Source organism: Kogia breviceps, chromosome 7, assembly GCF_026419965.1.
Source record: "Kogia breviceps isolate mKogBre1 chromosome 7, mKogBre1 haplotype 1, whole genome shotgun sequence".
Taxonomy (NCBI): domain Eukaryota; kingdom Metazoa; phylum Chordata; class Mammalia; order Artiodactyla; family Physeteridae; genus Kogia; species Kogia breviceps.
In genome coordinates this window covers 116,108,197-116,128,563 of record NC_081316.1, presented here as the reverse complement: position 1 = coordinate 116,128,563, position 20,367 = coordinate 116,108,197, and the positions used below count along the sequence as shown (strand labels likewise).

General features: G+C 38.2%; 1 protein-coding gene across 4 annotated transcripts in view; it reads left to right on the top strand.

The window, feature by feature from the left end:
- ARHGAP32 (Rho GTPase activating protein 32) overlaps positions 1–20,367 on the top strand; it is a 274,258-nt gene that overhangs the window by 212,566 nt on the left and 41,325 nt on the right. The window contains exon 1 of one of the 4 annotated variants that reach the window (XM_067039318.1): positions 4,491–4,836. The exons of the other annotated variants lie outside the window; for them this stretch is intronic. The gene's annotated coding sequence lies outside the window, so the exon portion shown is untranslated. Of the gene's footprint in view, positions 1–4,490; positions 4,837–20,367 lie in introns of those variants that run through there. 4 annotated transcript variants of the gene reach the window in all.

Below are 20,367 nucleotides of genomic sequence, written 5' to 3'. Positions count from 1 at the left end.
TTAAAAACGAATATTTTGGTTTTATTACAACAAGAGTAAATAAAAATGTATTTCTGTATATGAACAGAAGAGATATTAGGGCAAAAGATGTGTTGAATGGAAGATGAAGAGAAGTGCTTATAGGAACCTAGTTAATTTGCTAATTTTGTTTCAGCCATCATTCTTTCTAAGGCTTCTCTAATTGATTAGAAAAAAAATCTTTCCATAGTTCCTCATTACATATAAAACAAACCTCCAGACTGCTTTATTGTGTCATTTCCGGCCGCCTTCCTTTTCCAGTCTCCTGTTCTGCTCTTTTTCCCTGGGCTCACTGGGCTCTGTTTCTGTGTCCTCAGAACATACCATGTGGTCTCACAGCTTTCCCTCTGCTCCGACTGCCCCGGCTGTTCCTACAGTCTGAAATGCCCACCTCCCCATTTTGCCCAGTTGAAATTTTCCTTGTATTTAGGCTCAGGCCATAATCGTCTTGTCCATGAAAGTTTCCCTGACCATCTCTCCCCGGCCCGTCTCTACCTAGACCCATCTCTCCCGGACCCGTCTCTCCCAGGCCCGTCTCCCCTGGCCCGTCTCTCCCAGGCCCGTCTCCCCTGGCTCGTCTCTCCCTGACCTGTCTCTCCCTAGACCCGTCTCTCCCTGGCCCGTCTCTCCCAGGCCCGTCTCCCCTGGCTCGTCTCTCCCTGACCTGTCTCTCCCTAGACCCGTCTCTCCCTGGCCCGTCTGTCCCAGGCCCGTCTCTCCCTGGCCCGTCTCTCCCTGGCCTGTCTGTCCTTAGGCCTGTGTCCTGTTTGTCCTCAAGTCAGATCTAACAGCAGCTGTTTCACTTGCTCACGAAATTGCAGTCTCCTCACAATTGACAAGTGTGTCTCATTCATCCTTGTCTCCCCCACAGGATACATGCACAGTGGATGCACAATTAATGCCTGTGGAATTACTTTATCTTAATATTCACTACTAAAATAAAATTTTAGAATACAGCTTTTAACTTGTAATCCCTGACTTCAGAAAACCTCAGTGATTTCCCTTTGTGCCAGAATTACATACAAAATCTTTAGCCTAGAATTTAAGATGCTCCATAAATACTGAGAACTCACTTATCTTTGTAACCTGTTTTTTCCTTTTCTCCTCTCTGCTCAGCATCCGAACACGTTTCCTTGTTCTCCACTCATTTATGCTTTGGATCTGCCCCTTTCCCTGCCTGAGATGATTTACTCTGTTCTTCACGAAGGCTCCTTAAGCTGCTGCTTCACAAACTTGATTGCACATTCAGTCTGCCTGAGAGAGACAGAGTTAAAAACTGTAGACCATCATTCGTTAGGGTGGGGCCTGACATTCTGTGTGTCTAAGAGACTCCCAGATAATCTCATAATACTGCTCCTAAGACTATGTTTTGAATGACGAGGGACTACATTTCAGCCTACGGTAGCTATTCTTTGTGTCACTCATTTGGAAATAGTGTATGGCAATGAGTTATTTTGAATTTGATACTTCACTTTTTGTGTGTCTTTCTTCATCTAGATTGTTTTGCTCGTGGATAGATATTCTATTTTATATTAATTTGTATCCTTTATACATAGTGTTTGTTTTAAACCGGTTGATTAATAATTATAAACAAGAATAATGTCCACTATAATTATCAAAAATGTTTCCTAAACTCCCATTTATGTTTTAGCCAGTGCTAGGGGTGGGCTCGATCTAATCCTTGCCATAAATAAAGCAACTTTTCCATTTCTGATCATTTCTAGTATTTGTTCATTCACTGATCAGACATTTATTGAGTGCATACCAAGTACTAGGGCTAAAATAGTGAACACAACAGACAAAAATATTGTTATTTTGCTGTTGGTATTCAAGTGGGATGAGAGGGAGAGAAAGAGGCAAACAGACACATTATATATATTATACTAAGGTAGGTAAGTGCTCTGGAGAAAAATGAAGCCTAGAAAAGGGGGGTTGGTACAGGGGTTAGGAAGTACTGGATGTGGTTCATGTGGGGTTGTAATTTCAAAGGAGCGCAGAGTGGGTGGGGACAGGCTCATGAGAAGGTAGCTTTTGAGCAGAGACGTGGAGGAGATGAGGAGTAGAGGTACGCACGTACCTGGGGGAAGAGCTTCCCAGAGAGGGGACTGCAAGGGTAAGGGCACTGAGCCGAGTGTGCATCGGGGCTTGTCAAAGGATCAGCGGGAAGGCCGGTCTGACTGGAGCAGCGAGTGAAGACATAGGGTGAGGTCTGGAGGTCAAAGGGCGTCAGATTCTCCTTGGGGCTCGGGTGCCACTGTGTGGGTTTTGGCTTTCATTTAACATTAGATGGGAAGATGTTAGAAGGTTTTAAGCAGAGCTGTTTGGCCTGCCTCACCTTATGTAAAGGGTCACCTTGCTTGCTGTGTTCAGGACAGGAGATGACATGGGTGTACGCTGTGGTGAGGAGCCCACCAAGAGATGTTGCTGGCTTAGACCAGGACGGTAGCTGTAGAAGGAGTGAGATGTGATCTAATTCTGGATATGTTTTTGGCCATGAAACTGGCAGAATTTATAGACATACTGTCAAGGGTTTGAATAATTCGGGTAATTTTTATGACAGAATGATTGGAAGGTAGCCTTTGCCTTTCCAGTGAGTCGTCTTGTTGCCCCCGCTGCCCACACGGATGCATCTTAGTCCTTCACAGGATAACCTCCATTTGTTAAATACAAGAGAAAAATAACAGGCGACCTCTCCTGTGCCATCAGCAGTCTTTAGAAGACAGAGCATAATGCTTTTCAGTCAGCCATATTTTTTAACTTTTTGTTTTGAAATAATTATAGTCTCAGAAGAAGTTACCAAAATAGTACAGAGAGGGCCCTTATACTCAAAACCCAGCTTCTCCCAGTTGTAACACCCTACATAACTATACTGTACATTTTCAAAACCATGAAACTGACACTGTCACAATGCAGGGACCTCGATTGACAGACCTCACTCCAGCTTCCCAGTGTTTGCACACGCTCCTCCTTACCCTGTGTTTTTATGCGGCACCGAGTGCAGCCTTTAGGTTACAGGTGAGGGTCATTTGGTCACTCTCCTGCACTCAGGCAAACTGCGTCGAGTTTATTTATTCCCCTCTGTGCTCACATGTTAAGCTGTACTCAGTGTTACCCCAGATGGCTTTTCTACAGCATGGGTTCCTCTTGCCCTTCCCCCTTCCTTCGCTCTCTCACTCCTCTTTCCCTTGCCCTCCCTTGCTGTCTTCAGTGCTGAGGAGGGGTATAAGGAAGGGTGGCTTTGCTTTCTCCACCATGAATAAACTTTAAGAGCCTCATTTCCTATTCAACAAAATCCATAAATTCACAGCTGTTCCACTGATAAAAATTAACATGTTTTGTTCCTGCCACACACTGAAGTTCTCTGTGGTCTTTCAAATTGTGAAATCACATCAGTTCGTTGTTTTTCTTATTGTGGCCTACCATTTATCAACACTTCTTTATTCAGAACTGTGATCAGAAAGGAAGGAATGAATACATTTGATCAGTAGCAGATTTTGGCACTGTGCATGATAAATACTCCCTGGGTATCTTGAATTCAACAATTCCTACTTGTTTGACCTTTTGGCAATAGCTTCATCCTCCGCCTTGGCTTCCTCATCTCTAGGATAGGAATAGTACTCGAATCAACTTCATAGGGTTATAATGACTGTCTGTAAAGTACTTAAAATCTGTCTGGCACGTGTAACATTATCTTGTTTACTAAAAACAAATATGTGAACACGAATTTACATTGGTATTAGTAAAAAGTCATTTGGAACAGAAAATATGCTAATCTTTTCCAATTCATTTATTTCTTCAACTAATTCTAATTGGGTTAACACAGTGCAGTCCTGTTGTTTAGTATAAATAATGAATCTTTTCAATGTTTATATAAGTAGAGCTACAGTTTTAACACTTGAGCAGTGTGTAAAGGAGGAGGTCATAATCAGGAAAATTTAATTCTGGTTTTTTTTGGTATTGAAGTATAGTTGATTTATACTGTTGCATAATTCTGGATTTTTAATCCTAAAAAAACTTTACAGGTTTTAAAACTTTTTATTTGCATATTTAAAAATTGTGCATTCCAATCTCAGAATTTTTCACACAGAGGCAGTATAAATTGATAATTTTTTTTGTCAGTCTAAGTAGAAAACAATCACAGCTCATTATCAGCAAAGATATTCAAAGTTATGTTTTCCTAGCCTGTTGCTGCCAGTTTAATGATTCAGCCTTTTACAGACAATACTTCCTGCTTGATCAGTTACTTTTCTTATTTTATTTGGGCATAAATACCGTTTTTTTATAGGATACATTGTTTCCCATGTGGATAGTAAATATAAACAACTGAATAGTAAGTGACTTTTTAAAAAATTAAAGACTGAATATCAGTTTCATAGTGGTGTTATTCTGAGCAGAAAATATGCACCTGTGTGAAGCTGGTGGGCGGAGTCACACTGGTGAAGCCTGTTCTGCAAGAGTGGTTGGGCTGGGGCAGTTCTCCTGCGCTGCAAAGCAGGACGTGCAGAGAGAGAGAGGGTTAAGCTCCTCCAGGCAGCGCTCTCACACACACAAGCTGCTTGGCTTGACTAAAGACCAGAAACAGGGCCAAGAAAACTGCTGAAAGGGGGCCCGAAAGCAGAGCTGGAACCTCAGAGTGCCTTGAAGATTTGACTTGGAGTTATCCCGCGGTGGATAAGGTCTGAGCCAGTGTGATTATGATTCATTCGGCACACTTTTGCATGGAATGCAGGGCCGTGGTATCCTGTCGAATCTACTGCTAAGTGCAGTCATCTGGAATAATTTTAATTATTGATCCTAAAACTTGTGCCACAGCAAGAGGTAAGGACATCTCAATCAATTATTCAAATGTTTGACCCCAGCAATACTCAGAATATTTCACTGAGACTATTTTTATATTACATTTGGGCACATGCTTCCTTGGCTGCTTTTAGATGAGTGGTTAATTATTTAGTTATCACAAAAATTGAATAATTGAGCTTTAAGATTTGTCATGTTTGTAGAGGGATGATCATTTTTTCAAGTATATCGTACTACGTAGGTATTATCTCTTACTTTCCTAGTTTTAGGAAATACTCATTTTAAAATTTCAAATCAGCTTATTTCTTAATGCTTTCTAGACCTCAGGTTAATGTACAAAAGTTTGCATATTTAAAAGAACATACCTTTGTTTCATAAGCAACAAGTATATATCATATTAAAAAAATTTTCCCTGTTGGGTAAATAACATCTCAATTATTGACTAATAGAAAATAGGCAGCACTGCTTTACCATAAAGAATTTGGTAGACTGTATAAAGAGACTGTTCAAATTAGCACAAGAAAGTAACCCTTCTGCCCTTTTATCTTCAAGTATTGTTTTTTTTTTCCCCTCATTGGCATTAGTAAGGATAACTGTCTATCCATGATATGTTTGTATTAACTCTTTTCTCCTCTTGCAGAGATTTTCTTACCGTTAGGTAGTATTCCATATTTATATGGTGCTTCTTCAGATCTTGGTTATAAATGCTTTTCATTAAGATAACACGGAGACCACAATTTTCTCTGAATCACAGATTAGTCCTGTTAAGAAGCTGAACATTTTTTGTTTCCACTACTCTTTAAATAATATTGATATTTTAATTTTCAAAACCACAAATGGGGGAACCTCAGAATTTAGAGCTCTTTTTCTCTGTCAACTTTTAAAGAGGCACTAGTTGCTCATATGATAATGGTTTGAGACGGTAACTTCTCTTTTTTAACATATTATGTAGTACTATAAGATATTCAGTAGGAGAGAGCAGAAATCTAAAGTTTCTTAGGTTAAGTTTACACATAAGACAATTAGAGGGGGAAGAACTAGGAAGTAACCCTGTGTTTGTGTGCACCCTTCCTTAGTGATCTCAGCCCTGAATTTAGGAGGTACAACCAGATGTGATCAAACCTGGTTTGGAAAGCTGACTCAGGTTCTGATTAGCCCTGTACAGTGGAAGATTCTGAAAGTGTTCAGAGAAATTATAGTGGTGAAGTAACTCCTGTTTATTGACACTTGCTGAGTTAAGTGGTTGGCATATGTAATTTCATGTAAGCATTGTAGTAGCCCCGAGTGATAGTGTTGCTATAGTCATTCTCATTGTGTATTTGAGGGAATTGAGACTTAAATAGGTCATTTGCTCAAGACCTTGCAAATTGGGAAGTGATTAGAGAATGGATTCAAGCCCTTAGGTCTGTCTGACTGCAAGGCCCTTGTTCTTATTTCTCATGCCAAAGGTCAGGTCTTTTGTAGGGCAGGCTTCTAAGACTTCTGCCTTTAAATAAAGAGTTCTTGTTATCAGTTCTGTCTTCTTCAAATATGGAGCTTTGACCCTCCAACTCCTGCAAAAGAAAATGTTGGGGCAGGGAGTGTGGGGAAGCAACCCACAAAAACAAACAAAACCCACCCTGATCATATCAGTGTTCCACACCAAACTTCATAGCTTAATAAAGTGCAGAGGGTTATTTTGAATATGATTACATTGTAATCTAATAAAAACAAGAAAGAAAGAATTTCAAGAAAAGTATTTTCACACTGTTAAGATTAAAGTTCTACATGTTCAGACTTCTAGAACTTTATGATGTTACTGAATTCCTAAGAATACGTAGTTATTATAATTTAATTTTTATGAGAGATATATAAATAAGTGTTCTCTTAAAGTAGTACTAGTTTTTAAGCTTCATATCAAATAGTACTAGTTCATCCTGGAAAAATAAGAGCTCAGATCATTTAAAAATTCTTAGCAGAGATGCTTCTATAGTCTTTTTATTATAACCCACTCTAGTATTAGAGTCCTTCAGTGTCAGGAATTTATAGCCACCTCATGTTTCCTCCTACTCTCCTCTGCTAAAATGCAAATCTTTCTGTTCTTTATTTAGAAATGAAATTAGTCAGAGTCTTTTATATAACTAAAGGGGTAAAGTTAAAAAAATTTCTTACGTTGTTTTTGTACAGAGTTGAGGAACAAAACCAATCACACTTATTGCTTTAATTTGTAATTTAAAAATTTAAAATAAAAATCAGTATCAGGGGCTTCTCTGGTGGCATAGTGGTTGAGAATCCGTCTGCTGACGCAGGGGACACGGGTTCAAGCCCCGGTCTGGGAAGATTCCCACATGCCCTGGAGCAACTAAGCCCATGGGCCACAACTACTGAGCCTGCGCTCTAGAGCTCGCGAGCCATAACTGCTGAGCCCACGTGCCACAACTACTGAAGCCCGCACACCTAGAGCCTGTGTTCCACCACAAGAGAAGCCACCACAATGAGAAGCCCGCGCACCGCAATGAAGAGTAGCACCCGCTCTCTGCAACTAGAGAAAAGCCCGTGCGCGGCAATGAAGACCCAACACAGCCAAAAATAAATAAATAAAATTTTTTTTTTAAAAAATCAATATCAGTTTTAGCAGGAAAAATGTAAAATTTACTTATATTACCCTAAAATCACATAAGCTAAATTTGAGCCTTCTTTTTTAAATTATTATTATTTTTTAATATCTTTATTGGAGTATAATTGCTTTACAATGGTGTGTTAGTTTCTGCTGTATAACAAAGTGAATCAGCTATACATATACATATATCCCCATATCCCCTCCCTCTTGCATCTCCCTCCCACCCTCCCTATCCTACCCCTCTAGGTGGTCACAAAGCCTTTATGTTCGTTACTGAAACTCATAGCTACTAGAACAGTATATGTATCATGTAAATAATGTCTTATTGTAACCTGATGCCCATTTTCCCAAGGGAACTATGATTTTTAAAGCTTTAACATAGCACACCCTTTGTGGTTTATCACTGTTTATATCCTGCTCTAGCAAGAGCAGCAGCATGAGGTTGCTTTGGTTTCATTCTTAACCCTGGAAAAGAGACATATTTTTATTCAAATACTCAAATATTTTAGTTAACCACAGGCATGCTATTCCACGTAAGAGTTGTGTTGGATATTCTGAATAAGCAATTTGTTGCCAGTTTTCTGCTTCTCTTTTTCCAGATGAATTGTTCTCATCTCCTCTGTGTCTGAAAAGCTCTTCTCTAAAATTTACTACAGATTTATTTTCTATATCTATTGGTGTCATCCATTTGCATTCCACTCAGTAATGCCTTTTGAAATGCCTCCTCTTCTCTCTTATGAGTAAATGGTAGCCCATTTGACTTATGTAACTGTTAGTACTTTACAAATTTTCAAACAAGAGTCATTACTGTCAGTGCTATTTTAAATTCAGTATTGCATGTACATGACATTTCTCAAATACCTGGTTTCCTCCCTTTGAGGTTGGAATGTACAGATATCAAAACTGTTACAGTCATCCACATTCCAGAACCTCATCCCTGGGCTGGCCCCAGATATTACCCTGGCAGCTGTTACACACATCAGTTAGAGAGCTGTGCTTTTTCTCTTACTTCTGAAATTGTTTATGATATATTGATCAAAAATGATTCTCTACTTTCTTATTCCATAGTAACTTCAACAGTATGTTAAGATTTAATACTCAAGCTTATCTACATATTTTCTTTGACACCTGCTTTGGGATGGGTGGGGGGCATCCGTGAAACTCAAGGCTGAAACTGCTTTATTCCTGCTTTAAAAATTAGAAGAAAACTCAGTAGTTCCTAGAGAGACAGTGAGGATTTTGCATTTTGAGTATCAAAATGGTAGAATATAAGTTTTCAGAAATTTAGAACGTATAGATATTATTTACCTTTTTTTCTCTTACTACAGTGAGTTCCTGAAACATAGTTCAAAAATTAATCTTTATAAAGTATATGGCACTTTCTAGTAAAAACAATATTATTAATGGCCATTGTAATGTTCACCAAGGACTTGCTAGCAAATAAATCAAAGAAACAATAGTGTATCATATATTATGATATTACTGGAATTTCTGTATTTTCCTCCAATTTTCATTGGAGATCTGGTTTAGGATTCAGTTTACCTTTTTCTTCATCTTGCCTTTTTTAGGACTGGGAACAAACAGGCCAGTGAGTGGAGCCAGGGAGAGGGCAGATCTAGCAAGATAGACCAGAAGATTTACAGAGAAAAAAATAAGAGTCAGGGACAGTTTCTTAGATGTGTCCTTATTCCATCAAATAAAAACCCCCTCTGAGGGCTTCCCTGGTGGCACAGTGGTTGAGAGTCCGCCTGCTGATGCAGGGCACGTGGGTTCGTGCCCTGGTCCGGGAAGATCCCACGTGCCGCGGAGCGACTGGGCCCGTGAGCCATGGCTGCCTGAGCCTGCGCATCTGGAACCTGTGCTCCGCAACGGGAGAGGCCACAACGGTGAGAGGCCCGCGTACCGCAAAATAAACCAAAACCTACTCTGAGTTTGGTTTGCAAGAAACTCTTTAACTTTGATTTGGATGGTGTTTTTTGTAAGGCTAAAAAAACACATCATCAGAATCATTCATGTGTATTTTCAGTCATTGGCTTAAAGAACTTCCTTTACATCATTATTCATCCTTTTGCTTTATTTATGTTAAAGCTCTTCTATATTGTGAAAAAAGAAAAGTTATAAAAGGTTCTATATTTCAGTTACTGGAGAAAGTGTTTCTAGTTCAGTTTGTTTAATATTTGAGTGACATATAATCTTGCTCATATAGAAATTTTTCTTTAAAAGTTTGTCAAATTACTATAGTGAATCAGTTTAATTTCTAAGTCTGTTTATTTTCAAATAAAAGCTTTGTTGGTTTAGTTTAAAACTAATTTAACTGATATACTCAAAGCTATAAACTAAGTAAATATTATATCATATTTTTCCCAGCATGAGTTCTGACTAAACTGTTTCAAAAGCTACGTTTCTGAGTTGCTGACAGATCCTTTCAGGACATGCTAAAAATAAATTAATTTTGGCATCTCTTCCCAATATCCCTTTTAATAAATTTGAAAATGCTGAGTAACACAGTTCACTTCAGCTATTTGATTAAGAATGTAAATATAAATCTGTCATATTTCTTTGCTGCTATTTAAGGCATCAGCAACTTATTACAGTTTTCCCATTTTTAGAATTCTTTGTCTATACTTGTACCCTATAGAATTTTATGTTCGTGTTCTTTTATTGAAAGACACTTCTGTTTGCAGGATCCCTGTGTTTTTTACAGTTTCTAAGAGGGACTCTTTCCTTGGCTTAAGGCTTTAGTTTTTTAAGTTGCCACTTGCCTTCTCCAGTCTTTCATACTCATTTACATCCCTGCAATGGATACAGGGCAGGGCAAATAGGAGTAAAGGAGATTTACCACATGAGTATAAAAGCAAGACTTTAAAAGTGCATCTAGTTTGTCATGTTCAAAAATTAAACAAAACAAACTAAGTGATTATCTTAATAGATACAGAGAAATCATTTGATAAAGGTCAATACTTGTTCATTTTATGTATCTTGGCAATTAAGAATAGGGAGTTTTTAAAATCTATTTAAGGTTTCTACCCCAAAACCCAAGAAAATTTTATTCTTAATGGTGAGATGTAAGAAACAATCTATTTAAAGTCAAGAACAAGATCATCATTTATTCAAGGTTCAGTGAAATTAGACAAAAAGACATGGAAGGGATAAATATGTACTATTTGTAGATGACTGTCTACAAATCCAGAAGAATCTACTGTCAAATTATTAGAAATAATAACAGAGTTGAGCAAGGTTGCTGAATGAAAGATAAATAATACAGTGACAACAGAGTACCTAATATTTATTAACTTTTTTTTTCTATCCAGCAGAAAAAAAGTGCTTTATATTTAATTCTCACAACAATCCTATTAGGTAATTACTATTTTTAACTTTTTCATAGATGAGGAAAATGAGGTCTGAGAATTAGGTACCTTGTCCACAGTCATACAGCTAGAAGTCGCAGAGGCATGATTTGGAACCTCAGTAGTCTTGTCACACCATGCTAATTATGTTTCTATATTACCAGTAATAAATTATTAGAAACTCTCATTTAGAAAATAGTACTATTTACAACAGCAGTGAAAATCATAAAGTTCCTAAGAATAGCTATAACAGAAGTAAGTAAGACCTTTATGGAGAAAGATTAGAAAAACTTACTGAAGGACATAAAAGAACCTTAAATAAATGGAGAGATATACTGTGTTCATGGTCAGGAAGGCTCAATATTGAAAAGAAGTCAGTTTTCCTCTAAAATAATCTGTAATTCAATGCAGCTTCAATCAAATTCCCCGAAGTTCTTTTTCCTCCTATAATTAGAGAAGCAGATGCTAAAATTTATATGGAAGAGTAAAGGGCTAAAAATGTAAAGGCAGTTTTGAAGAATAAGAAAAAGTGGAGGGACTAATTTTTCCAGGTATTAAGACCTATAAAATGCTAGAAATTAAGAAAGTGAGGAATTGATGAAGAGAGACTGGTAGGATTGAGAGAACACAGAAACAGACCCCACACATACTATACACATTTTTCACACAAGAATTAACCTTACAAATCAGTGGAGAAAGAATTAACCAGTAAAAGGTGATGAAATAATTGGTTGTGCCTAAAGAAGAAAGTAGTGTGATTATATCTCTACCTCATCCTAAACATACAAAAAAGTTCAAAGTCAATTAAAAACCTTAAAGTGAAAAAGGTTTAGGAAATAAAAGGTTTAAAAGAAATAAGACAGTATGTTTATGACCTTGGGTAGGGAAAGATATCTTAAAGCATGGAAACCACACACAAAGACGTGATTAGAAATTTAGGCAAGAAAAGCTGACGACTGGGAGAACATGTTTGTAACATAAGTAACTGACAGGGGACTCAATTTCCAGATTATGTAAAGAATTCTTGCCCATCAGTAAGAAAAAGACAACCAAATAGTAAAATGGGCCAAGGATGTGAACAGTTATTTCACTCAGGAGGAAGGCGGAATGACCAATGAACATGAAACAATGACTAATCTCGTTAGCAAGGACAGAAGTACACTTTCAAGTGGGATAAAACTTCATACTGATCAGATTGATAGAAATGAAAAAGTCTGACAGAACTGAATAGTACAAAGAAATGAAGAGTGGAATCCTGATGTCCACCCTATGGGAATGTTACGTTGGTAAATCATTTTAGAGAATATTCTAGCAAAGTTGAAATATGGTTGAAAAGTACATACTCTACAGCCCAGCTGTCCTAGTCTTCAGCATGAGTGCCAGAGAAATGCCCTCAGCTGTGCCAGGAGACACCAGATTGCTCAAGGCAGTACTGATAGTAATAACAAAAACTTCAAAACTCTGAATGACAGCCTACAGAATGGGAGTACGGCTGTAGTATATACTTACAGGGGAATACTATAATGCAGTTAAAATGAATATACTGAGCCACAATTATATATTCTCAAAATAGATAACTTTGAGGAAGGTTTGGTATAGTATGAGTCCATTTCTACAAATTTATATACATGCAAAATGATAATATATATTGCTTATGGCTGTATACATGTACAGCTAAAGTATAAAAACATGCATGGAAATGACATAAATCGCAGCAATATCTTTTTGGATCCATCACCTAAAGTAATGGGAATAAAAACAAAAATAAACAAATGGGACCTGATTAAACTGAAAAGCTTTTGCACAGCAAAGGAAACCATAAGCAAAATGAAAAGACAGCCTACAGAATGGGAGAAAATATTTGTTGTTTTTGTTTATATGTATCTGGTAGGTTGGTTGCATTTCCCTGCCTTGGAGAAGTGACCTTTTGTAGGAGGTGTCCTTGGCGTCCCAGCAGTGAACTGCCCTCTCATCACCAGAGCTTTGTGCTGGGCTTGGGTCACAAGCGGCTGATTGTGGAACCCCTTGGGAGCCTGGGGCTAGTGCTGGCTCACTGGGGACAGAGTCAGGGTTCAGAAGAGCCGGGGGCTGTTGCCTGCCCACTGGTGGGTGAAGCCAGGTCTTGGGACTAGTGCTGGCCTCTTGTAAGGGAGGGCTGGCTCCTGGGTTCTGGCTGCAGAGCCCAGGGGTCCTAGAGCTCGTATGAGATGGCTGGTGAGTAGCGCTGCTTCCTGGCACCCTTGGCTGCGGAGTCTGAGATGTCCCAGAGCTTGTGTTGGTCGGCTGGAGGATGGGGCCGGGGCCCAGAGGATGCTGGGCCTGCTGCCTGCCTTCTGGTGGTTGGAGCTGGGTCCCAGGGTCTCTTTCTGGAGGCCCCTGGGGGTCCCAGTTTTATTGTCTGTGCACTGTTGTGTGAGACCGGGTCCTGGGTCCTCTGGTGGGCCTGGCTGTGTCTAGGGGCGGCTGTGGGCTTTGGGAGTCTCAAGCAGCCTGCCTGTTGGTAGATGAGGCTGTTTCTACATCCACTTAGTTGCTTGGCCTTGATGTGCCCCGGCACTGGCACCTGTAGGCTGATGGGTTGGGGACTGGGCGGGGTCCTGAGGCTGATAAGCTAGAGGGAGGATTCCAGAATGCTGCTTGCCAGGACCAGTGTCCACATGCTAGACTGGATGCCTCACAAATGGCTACCACCTGTGTCTGTGTCCCCAGGGGAGCTGAGTTGCCCCCTTCCTTGGAGAGACTCTCCAAGATCAGCAGGCTAGTCTGACCCAGGTTCCTTTCTGATCACTGCTTCTGCCCTGGGTCCCGGAGTGTGTGAGATTCTGTGTGCCCTCTATTTCCCCCAACCCTCCGGGACTCCCCAAAGTAAGCCCTGGTGACCTTCAAAGCCAAATGCTCTGGGGGCTTGTTTTCCTGGTGCAGGACTCCTGAGCTGGGGCGCCCAGCATGGGGCTTGGACCCCTCACTTCTTTGGTAGGAGCTCCACAGTTATTACTAGTCTCCCGCTTGTGGTTCATCTACCCCGAAGGTTTGACTGTATTGCAACTCCACCCCTCCTACCTGTCTCGTTGTGGTTTTTTAAAATATATCTTTAGTTATAGAAGATCTTTTCTGGTAGGTTCAAGTCTTTTTCATCAATGATTGTTCTGCAAATAGTTGTAATTCTGGGGAGCCTCTGAGAGGAGGTGAGCTCAGAGTCTTTCTACACCATCTTGGCTGATACTGAAGAGCAGAATTTTTTTTAGAAAGCTAGTCTGTGGATATAATAACAAAGTAAGGGAAAAATCAATTTGACATTGCTTAGAGAAAAGTCCTTTCTCCATATCTATTGGTATATATGTTGTGCATTAAATGAAAGCAAGTTTACAGAATTTTGTATTAAAATTTGAATCTTTTCATATTTATTTAACATAAAATATTTCAAAATATGCAACAGAGACAGAATTTGAGAGGTTATAAAGACCCTTAAATATCCCAGAGTCCATTTGCCTGTATTTCTATTCCAGTCTCTTAAATATCCGTCAAATGGTCATCTAATCTATGTAAAAATTTGAGCAAAAGGCAGGACATTGTGTACAATTGTGAAAATCCATTGGACATGTAAACCTTATACTCATACTTTATTATACCTTAGGTTAACTAAGATAATCTCCTCAGGTATTATGCATCCCACCTCTACCCTCTCACTTTGTCTGCTTGGCCGTATGAATCCATTACAGATCTTAGAACTTGATGCATATAATCAAATAAACCTAATGCCAAGGCCCTTATCTGACACAAATCATCCTCCTTTAATTTAATTTACTGAGAAATTACTCCAAGCCTAGACTTCTCTCACATCAGGCTAGAAGATTTCTAAGACCCAATTTAGAGAACTCTGATTTAAGTGAAGTGTTATGAGAAAAGGAGAATTCTTTGGATTTGCTGGAGAAATACTGTACTTGTGTAGTTAGAAACTCCTGGTGCCCTGCCTCTCCATGTCAAGGTTCACCGTGCCCCTATAAACTGGTTGTTGGTATCATAAAGATTTACCTTGGAGATACTAAGTTGTGTGTCATACTGATAAAGCTTTTAACTACTGGAAGAACTGGTCTGGTTGGGTTTGTGTCAAGTTTGAAACAAGATTGCAAGCATGAAATCTTGTGTAAGTGATATGGAAGAAAGTAGCCTTGTGGCACATGTTGCGTTTTAACCCTAAGTAGGGAATTTGAATACACAGTGGTATGATTTGCTTTTGTCTAAGTACTGTTTTGTGTTTTGTTTTTTATCTGTGGAAATGTCTGTTATCATTTTCATTTCTCTGATCCACCATATTTGGTGGACCTTAACCCTAACACACTTCCCACTGTATTCCAAGATTCCTTTGCTGAAGTGGGTTTATAGGCACTTACCTGTCTAAAGCCAGTCCCCCACTCTCCCTTCCTCAGGAGAAGTCTCCTGATTTCATTGACAGTATTCCGTACTCTTTTCCTCAAAAGGTAGTTTTACTAAGAAGTTTACTAGTTTGTTATAAGAAAATGGGCGGGGGCAGTGTAGTGTCCAAAAGAAACTTCTTTTAGCCATTTTATTATCTAAGAAATGGGAAGAAAATATAAAGTGAAGAAAAACTTAATATGAAGAGACATTTATATTTAGAAATGTTAGATCTTCAAATTTGTAACTAAATTGAGTATTTTTATTAGTTTAAATTTCCAGTGCAATGAAATTTGTCTATCTCGATAGGTAATTGATTATTTAATTATGGGTGCCAGAGCTTCAGCATAACTATCTCTAAATTGGAATTCCGATTGTAGTAACAATAACAGCAACACTAAAACTGTGTAGAACATAGTTCAGTCTTTCTTTGAAGACTTAGAAATTATTTAAGATTGTATGTCTAGTCACAATTATGAATATTAGTTATTTTGGTATCTCACATTGGGATATAGGTTGGCAGGAAGAGACCACACCCACCCCTGATTCCCATTACAAGTTTAGGTTTAAAGTTCCCCATTTATTTAGTAGGGTTTTTGGAAAGGTGACAGCAGCAGCGTGGCCACGCGGAGAAGAAGCCAGGTTACATGCATATCAGCACAATTTCCCAGAACCCACAAGTGCCAGTTGAGGGCACAGAGTTGCTAATGACACTCACCACTGGTCTTAATTTTGTGTCATACTGCAAGCTCCCACTTGAGTCTTATGTCATTATTTAGGAAAAGTAAATATGAATGGTCTTTACCCTACAGGAAAAGATAGCCAGCTTTCCTTTTTCTTGAGCCAAACTTAGGACACCAAAGACAGTCAAAGCTACCAGGTGTCCTGCAAAGTCCAGTTCTACCCAGGTTGCCCTCTGACTAATGTAATTTTACTGTGTATGAGAGTTTGGTCGGAGGAGCATGAATACAAATCTATTTCCATACAGGTATCGCTGAATTGTGAACGTATTTCCTGGTTAATATATAATTAATTTCAGTCAGTAATTGGAGATACGATACTGCTAACTGATGTGAAAGAAATAAACCTATTGCTCTCTACTTGCAGGGAGCTCAGTTCAATATGGCAAACCATCATGGCAGTTTTTTTTTATGCTCTAGCTCCATTGATGCTGAAAGTCATCACTCTCTTCCTTCCTTTCTTCTGGGGAGTATTTTAAGAAGTCATAGTCGTTCTTCATGATATTCAAATCTTTATGAGGTCCCAAAGCTGGCCAGTGGGAGTTCATTCAACTCAGTTCTTTTGACGTGGCTCCTGATGGGTGTGGGTGCTTCCCCTGCTTTCTGTCTCAAAAAATTATCCCAGTCTCACCTTGTGCTTGCTTGCTGTCAACTTGCAAACAGGCATTTCTCCAAGGAGTCCTGGTTTATTTTGTTAGGGAATGATATTTAGAAATCCAGATCTGAGACCAAAGGCGTTCATGCAACTGGAATGTCATTGTTTCTAAGCCTTTTCAGTAGCTGGAGCTTAGGGAAAATGTGTGTATAGTTTAATTTTGAGTTCATGTTCACATTTCCAACTCATAGCTAACATTAGGGTTATTTCTTAAATTCCTTTATTTTATTATCCTATCTCCTTTCTCTCACTCAGTTGAAAGAAGTTAAATATTACTTGGTAGTTGTTTTGTCCCTAGAATATATCCTGGTAATCATGTGCAGTTAGTTTATTGTTTACAAGGCATTTAAAATATTTTCTCTCTGTTGACAGTGTTACCAATTTGATATATTATTAGATACATTTCTTAGGTTATTTTCAATCTTAGGATTTGCTTTTTTGACATTCTAAATTTATATTTGAATGTGTAGAAAGAACATTAACATAATTCAGAAGTCAAACTACATTAAAAGGTATATTCAGAACAGTCTCATTTTTTATCCCCACCCTTTCCCCACCCATTTTTTTTACCCATTGTTATTAATTTCTGGTTTATCCTTCCAGTGTTTCTCTTTGCGAAAATAAGCTTTTATGTACACACATACATGTGTTTATTATGTATTATGAATTTATGTGTGTGTGATGTATTTATTCCATATCCTTTCTTATGCTAAATATACTGTTCTCTACCTTCCTTTTTGACTTAATATATATTCTGGGGATTGATAGATAGAGATCCTCTTTAAAAAAAAAAAAAAGCCAAACAGCTGTCCTCTGCAGATGTATCCATTAATATTCAATCAATTTCCTGTTAATGCACATTTAGGTTTCTAATACACATATTGGGTTATTTTTAAAGTAACCTTTCTAAAGTGTTTAAACTCTTCAGTGTGTTTTCATTGCATAAAATCCAGACTCTGTATTATGGCCTCTAGTGCTGGCCTTTACCTACCTCTTCAGCCTCATTTCATACAGTCTTCCTTGTTCACTACACTCGCATCTTCCAGTTCATGTATGACTTCCTCAGACCTTCCCTGACCACCTTAACAAGGTATTGGGTTGGCCAAAAGGTTTGTTGGTTTTTTTCCATAAGATGGCTTTAGTAGCACTTAGTTGTCTTTAACTTCATTCGAAACAATTTTGTTAGATTGTATTGTGGCAGCTGTCATATCAGCGTGCATTTTCAAAAAACATCAAAATTGGTGAATTTTTGTATAGCCACTTTGATATTGAAGATGGAAGAAAAAAAGCGACACTTTTGGCATATTATGCTTTATTATTTCAAGTAAGGTAAAAACACAACCAAAACACACAAAAAAAGATTTGTGCAGTATATGGAGAAGGTGCTGTGACTGATCAAACGTGTCAAAAGTGGTTTGCGAAGTTTTGTGCTGGAGATTTCTCTCTGGACAATGCTCCACAGTTGGGTAGACCAGTTGAAGTTGATAGCGATCAAATCGAGACATTAAATCAAATCGAGACGTTAATTGAGAACAATCAATGTTATGCCACTCGGGAAGTAGCTGACATACTCAAAATATCCAAATCAAGTGCTGATAATCATTTGTATTAGCTTCGTTATGTTAATCGCTTTGATGTTTGGGTTCCACATAAGTTCAGCGAATAAAACCTTGACCGTATTTCTGCGTGAGATTCTCTACTTAAACATAATGAAAATGTTCCATTTTTAAAACAAATTGTGACAGGCTATGAAAAGTGGAGACTGTACAATAATGTGGAACAGAAGAGATAGTGGGGCAAGTGAAATGAAGCACCACCAACCACACCAAAGGCCAGTCTTCATCCAAAGAAGGTGATGTTATGTATATGGTGGGATTGGAAGGGAGTCCTCTATTATGAGCTCCTTCCAGAAAACAGAACGATTCATTCCAACAGGTCTAATTGGTACTGCTCCCGATTAGACCAACTGAAAGTAGCACTCAAAAAAGAGCATCTGGAATTAGTCAACAGAAAATGCATAATCTTCCATCAGGGCAATGCAAGAAAGACCACATGTCTCTTTGATGACCAGGCAAAAACTGTTACATCTTGGCTGGGAAGTTCTGATTCATCTGCTCTCTTCACTAGACATTGCTCCTTTGGATTTCCATTTATTTCAGTCTTTACAAAATTCTCTTAATGGAAAAAATTTCAATTCCCTGGAAGACTATAAAAGGTACCTGAAATGGTTCTTTGCTCAAGAAGATAAAAGATTTTGGGAAGATGGAATTATGAAGTTGCCTGAAAAATGGCAGAAGGTAGTGGAACAAAACGGTGACTATGTTTTTCAACAAAGTTCTTAGTGAAAGTGAAAAATGTGTCTTTTATTTTTACTTAAAAACCAAAGGAACTTTTTGGCCCACGCAATAGTTTCTTTTACTCATCACTTTTACTGCACTCTGTTTATTTCCTACTAGCAGTTAAAAGCAATCTGAAATTACCTTGCTGTCTTAATTTAGGCTGTTATCATACAGTGGCTAAGAACTTGGGTTTTGAGCTAGACCACCTGACTTTTAATCCTGGTTCCATGACCTTAGACATGTTACTTAGCACTCTGTGCCTGAGTTTCTTCCTCTAAAAAGGGGGTAATAATAGTATTTTCCTTATAGGATCCTATGAGAAATGAATGGTTAATAAATGTAAACACTTATGCAGTTGTTGGCACGTAACTAAGCATAAAATAAATGCCCGCTATATGGGTATTATTATTTGTTCATTGTCCTTCTCTCCTCAGTAAGCTCTGACAGCAAGAGCTTGTCTCACTTGTTGCCTACTGTACTCTCAGTTCCTGAGGTACAGGAGGCACTTACATGTTTGTTGCTAAATGAATAGTAGTTAAAATTCAGTTCGCATCCCTTTGAAACATTCCTGGAAATCCGACTAAAAGAATACTTTCTCATGTACATCATGTGCAGTTGCCAAATCCAACAGATATTTTCATCACATTCAGCATCAAAGTACAAATTCCTACTTTTTAACATGTGTCTTGGAAGTTCTGGCCAATTATTAAAATCTGAAAAAGAAATCAGAAATTATTCTTATCAGAATCAGGATGGAATTACCATATTTGCTTTAACACAATTATATATCCATGAAATCCAAAAGGATCAACTAAAATTCTCCTAAAATTGTTGAGAGTTTAGAAAATGATCAGATTTGAACCATACATAAATAATTTTCCAGTATACCAGTAACTACCAGTTAAGACTGTAATTGAAGAAAACTGTTATTCAACAAAAGCAGCAAAAAAAAAAAAAAAAGGTAAAATACTTAGCAATATCCCTAGCAAGAAATATGTGGAATGTGTCTTTTCATTAAAAAAATCAGAAAACTTTACTGCGAGATATAAAAGCTTGTCATCAGAAAACTGATGACACACTCTGTTTCCAGGTAGAAATATTGAATATTATAGAAATTAAAATTCTTCCAAATATATAAATGTAATGTTAAATTACTGTAAAGCAAACTCATTTGTTTTTATTCATTAATCTTCTCAAAATTATTTTAAAGTTTGTTAGAGAATGTTCAGAAATGAACAAAAATGGTTTGATGGCCACACTTTAACAACAAAGATTCATAACACACAATCTGCTAGCAACTAGGGGAGAATAAAACTCATACAAGTTCAGTAACTTTTAATATACTAATATTACACGTGTGACATACTTCTGAAGTTACCCCAGTGTGCTATAAATGTCTCAGCAGGTAAGAGACCATGTCATTTAACTTTGTAGCAAAGATCTCAGATACAAGCGAGGT